Genomic DNA, 6,000 nt, shown 5'->3' on the forward strand with positions numbered 1-6,000 from the left:
TGTTTTCACTTGCTAAATTATCAGACCCAGCGGCACTCTATATGCACGGATTGCATGTTTCTAAAGTTGCCTGTGCAGGAAGTGATCAACTTAGAGGTCAGATGTCTGCATTTGTAATAAGCAAGAATTCCGTCTTCTCTACCAACAAACACATGACTGTTCTTCACAGTGAATGCGAGAAACCATTATAGAGAACCATTTATGAGACTGGAAAGCTCTGTAAGCTTTATTGTGACATTTCAAACACACTAGTTCGCAATGGCAATAGCACAAAGGAAGGAAAACAATGAGAAGCAAACTAATGACCTTGCTGACATGCAGCTATTGTTCCAGAGCAGGTGCCTTAGCTATTTATTCTGAAACATGATCCCAACACAGTTATGGAGAACTTGCTCACCACCATTATTATAGTATCCGTCTCAGCAACCAGTGATGGCTCAATGCATCACTGCCTTTAAACACCTCTCACACAAATATTTGAAGGATTTATGGCTATTCAAGCAGTTTTGGATATGGTAATTTAAAATGAAAAAATAAAATCTTCTATGCTAAATTAAATTGTTTTTTCTTCTTCTCAAAGAAATCCAGGTTCATTACTTATTTATAGAACTGTTGTATAAAAGGAATATCCAATATTCATATTTATAAAAAAAAATTCCAAATGTATTTCAGATAATTTTTAATTTGATTCATGTGCAATTATATCTGTTTATTTATTTATTTATTTTCTTTCTTGTCTAGACCAGTGATTCCAATGCACTGTGATGTGCTACTAATGACAAAGATGCATATGTTTACCCGAGGAGGTTCACTCCTTTAAATATTAGGATTTCACTTGGGAAATAACCAAAATAAAAACATAAAAATCATGTATTATATAGGTATATATATAAGTTTATAATGTCAGTGTATATAAAATCATATGGGTGTGAAATCTATCCCACAAGTTATTTTATGCCTAAGAAAACACATTGACAGATACATATTTAAACCCCATTATAGCTGCATTTCTGTCACTATAGTTTTTTTGGGTTTTTTTTTTTTTTTTTTTTTTTTTTGCTTGTTTGTTTGTTTGTTTGAATTGATGCTGTTAACAGTAACTTTCAATAGAGATCAGCTTGACTTATTTAACCTGTAATATTCATTGAATAGAACATTGGGTTTCCCTGCAGTATATAGATCAATATATAAGGACCAGATTTTCTAACACCTTGCCCCAGCGTAAACCTTCTTTTGGCGTTAAAAAGCTGCTGTCAGGGTTTACTAAATACACACAGTGAAAAATAGCGCTGAGTATTTTTGCGACTGACTTTGCATATGCATTTGGAGTTTCGCTTTCAGACGCAAAATTGATGGGAGGCAAGCATTTAAATGAATCATGTAGAAAATAACTAGTAGATGACCTACGCAAGTCGGCTTACGCCAAAAGAGTCAAGTCAAGTCATCTTCATTTATATAGCGCTTTTAACAATGTAGATTGTTTCAAAGCAGCTTTACAGAGATAAACGTATAATTTAAGGTAAGATTGTTTTGGCTTTATAGCGGTTCTTTAATAAAGTTATTTTAAAGTTAGTTTTGATTGATTAGCTTCCATCGCAACGATCATTTGTTATTAAATTTGGGGCCGCTAAGACGACACCATTCTCTACACAAACTTTAAACGCGAACCTGTGAGAAACACTGATGGCGTTCACGTGCGCATTAAGAATTGGTTCTATAGTTATGTGCGTTTGAATATATGTGCGCAGGTTTGGAATTCCCTACAAACCAAGCCTAAACAAATTACTGGTGTTTCCTTATAGTTTTGATACAGAATTTTATTTTATTTTATCAATTCGGGGTAGATACGCAAATTGAGTTTTCCCGACGATGCTTTATCTGTAGAATGGCAAAGGGATCCTCCATAGGGAGAGACTAGTTGGCACTTCAGCACTGCATTGACATCGGGTCCAGGCGAAGGTCCGGATACGGCCTGGATCCGGCAGGCTGCGGGAAAAACTCGGGATAAACAAAGACACTAAAATTAGCGTAGATGCCATTCTTCTCATGATGTAACGAGTACATCAGGATTTATGGGAAGTGTTCCCAGTTCCAGCTGATCTAATCTATGCAGCCTAACATTGAATTATAGAAGTCTATAATGTATTATGTGAATGCTAGGTCAAAGAGATGTGTCTTTAATCTGGCTTTGAACTGACAGAGTGTGTCTGCTTCCCGGACAATGGTAGGAAGATTGTTCCAGAGTTTTGGTGCTAAATAGGAAAAGGATCTACCGCCAGCAGTCGATTTTGATATTCTAAGTATTATCAACTGGCCAGAATTTTGAGATCGCAATAGACGTGAAGGACTATAATGCGTTAAGAGCTCGCTCAAGTCAGTGCTTTGTAAGTAATCAGCAATATTTTAAAATTGATGCGATGTTTAATAGGGAGCCAATGCAGTTTTGACAGAACTGGGCTAATATGGTCATACTGTATGAGCTCGGCCTGTAATTGGCTAATTCTGTAGGATCAAGTTGCGTTTTTTTAACAAGCGGTTTAATCATAGCCAGCTTAAAGATTTTTTGGTACGTATCCTAGAGACAAAGACGAATTAATGATAGTAAGAAGAGGATCTATGACCTCTGGAAGCATCTTTTTCAGTAGCTTAGTCGGTATAGGGTCTAACATACATGTTGTAGATTTAGATGATTTAACGAGTTTAGTAAATTCTTCCTCTCCTATAGCAACGAATGAATCAAATTTTTCCTCGGGGACACTACAATGCACTGCCTGATGCGATACTGTAGTAGACGGTTGCATAGTTATAATTTTGTCCCTGATATTATCAATCTTATAAGAGTAACACTTGACGATGTATGATGCAGGTGTAGCTTTGTACGCTTTGACGCCTCTCGCGGTTCAAACAAACAGGGCTGGGCAACCGTGTTCATCATTATGTTATGCGTCAAGTTCAAGGGTTACCCCATTGGCGTAAATCGATGTGTACGGCCGTCTGCCGGAAGCTAATTATTGTAGTCGATAAAGTTTTAAATATGGATATTTTTCTTACACAAAAACAATGCTTCACTTCAGAATGCCTTTATTAACCCCCCGGAGACGCATAGATCACTTTAATCATGAATGGATGCGCTTTGATGGACTTCCAAAGACATACACCCATTCACTCCCATTATAAAGCTTGGAAGAGCCAGGACATTTTTTTTATATAATTCTGATTGTATTCCTCTAAAAGAATAATGTCATATACACCTAGGATGGCGTCAGGGTGAGTCAATTATGGGCTGATTTTTCTTTTCTTTTTTTTTCTTTTTTTTTTTGGGGGTGAACTATCCCTTTAAGGAGTCCTTAAATTGATTCGACAATAAATGTAATAGATTTATTTAATTTAGCTTTAATTTTCAGTTCTAATTCTGTAGCTTTTGACAATGTTGAAGTTTTCAGCTCAAGTCTACCTCAAAAATATGGGTGTGGATGGCTGTGTGAAGAAGGGTGTGGTAGGGCAAGGCAGGAGAGGAAGAGGGGAGCGAGATACTGTCATCTGTCAGTGGCCCATGCCGACTCTCATTATAAAATCAGGGGTAAAACGTGAGGAAATGCAAGGTTTTTATAGCTTTTTTAAAAGTAACTGAATGCCCGGCTACATGTATTAGATTAACCAGATTTGACGCGTGCGATCACACCAGTATTATTAGAATGTTCAGTGCATCACATGATCAACTGCTAAATTCATGTGGGTTTGAGGTTTGGCTGGCGCAGAGCCAGAGACGGATGTGCTCAGCGCTTGACATATATCACAACTGTCGTATTCTCTAGTGTATTACTTGAGTAAATAGCACACACACACACACACACACACACACACACCTTTGGACTCTTAATCTAGCCTTTCATTTATTCCACACCCCAACAACGCCCCCTCATGGGCAGAAACAGTATTCAGGGTTCAAACCATGTAAATCATTATGTAGTTTTATCACAAAGATTATCCCACATCTCCCCTTTTAACAAAGAGAAAACAATGAAAAACATAGCGTCATTGAAATCTTATTCTTAATAGACATTGGTAAATGTACTTAATAGAACACAAATTTGAGCAATAAACAAAATTTGAGCAAAACAACAATGAGCAATAAACAATATCTTTTGTACCGATGAACATTACCTGAAAACTGTTCACTTCAGACTGCAAAAAGTTATGAAAAGCACATTACCCACTTAGGCATGTGCCGGTATCAAATTGTCATGTTGCGATTAATTGTTTGAGCTTTTATCATGGTATACGGTATTATCACGATATTTTAATTGCACAAGAGAAACGGATGGATTGGGGGGGGGGGGATGTAAAAAAAAAAAACTTGCATCACAATAGGTGTAATTGTAGAATTGTATTAAGTTTAGTGACAACATGTTACAATGTTTACATGGTACAATGACTGGTAGGCTACTCTTTGTATTATTGCTTAACACAATTTTCACGATTTCAATTCAGTTCTTGGGATTTGATTTCAATCTTGATTCAATATTGACTCTTTGGATAAATATTAGGTAGGCTACACTACATGTTAATTTTTCTCAAGAAAAAAATATCTCACATAATGCTGTAAACATACAGAGAGCCCTATCAGCTGGTATTATTAAAGGTTAAAAATAACAAATTAAATTAGGCCTAAATATAATGCGGTTTTCATTATAATAACAATTATGTAAAAATATAATAAATATGTAATATAGTGCACATATTTAGCAAAATACTCCTCTCTATAGCTATTTTTCTAGTCAACTAACGTGCTATGGTCATTAAAGCTACACTGTGTAATTTTTTTAGCTGATTCTTAGCAAAAAACACTTAGTTCTTTCAAAAATATATGTGCTCATAATGTATATTTACTTCTTTCAAGTAATAAAGTATTCTCGTAAGTTTATAATCTGCCATTGAAAGTACATACGGGTGAGGGGTTCGAATGCCGGTCGCCATTTTGCCCCTCCATCTTGAAACTACATTAGCCAAAGAGGGACATACCTGTAAATTCAAGCTTCGCCTTTTGTGCTTTACACTTAGTGAAACAGAGACGAATGCGAGGGGGAGAGTACTCGCGACTGCCGGCAGATTTGAAAGATTGCTGATGGAGGATCACGCCTATTTTCGAGGACATGTAGCAGAGTCGCCAAGGAAGCGAAAGAGAGAATTAAAACGTCAACGCGACAGGCAAATCAGCAAGACCAAAGTCAATAGCTCTACTGCTGAGCTTCCTGTGACTGATTCTGTGGACAGTTACAACTCTGCGCTATCGTCTATTCTCGATATTGTAGCACCACTGAAACAGCGAGTCGTTTCTTTCACTAGATCATCTCCCTGGTTTACTGATGAGTTACGGGCACTTAAAACCATGCAAAGAAAGATTGAGCGCTTGTATAGAAAAACTGGTCTTACTGTACACAAATTAATGTTTGAAGAACAGCAATTGAAATATCATCTTGCCCTTAAATCCACCAGAGAGGAATACTACTCGCATATGATTAATGAAGGTAATCCAAGATTGATGTTTAAAACAATTAACAAACTTCTCAAACCTCATAACCAAAACATTTGTTCCTCTGTTGGGATGTGTAACAAATTTCATAAATACTTTATAGAAAAAGTTCAAGATATCTACAGCTCCATGGGTACTGGTCCCTCTCGTCTATCTAACAAGCCCCATCCTATACATTTATCTTCTACTTTCATACATTTTGTCACTGTTACCACAGATGATATTTCAAAACTGGTCATATCTATGAATTCATCTACATGCTCTCTTGATCCCATACCCACTGAAATTTAAAAAAAGTGTCTAACACTATTGTGCCCCTCTATTACTGGTATTATTAATCACTCTTTATTAACTGGTCAGGTCCCTTCGGCCCTTAAGTTAGCTGCCATCACACCAGTCCCTAAAAAGACTGGTTGTGATGTAGAGGATTTGTCTAACTATAGGTCTATTGCCCATCTACCTTTTCT

Source organism: Squalius cephalus (assembly GCF_949319135.1).
Source record: "Squalius cephalus genome assembly, chromosome: 4".
Classification (NCBI taxonomy): domain Eukaryota; kingdom Metazoa; phylum Chordata; class Actinopteri; order Cypriniformes; family Leuciscidae; genus Squalius; species Squalius cephalus.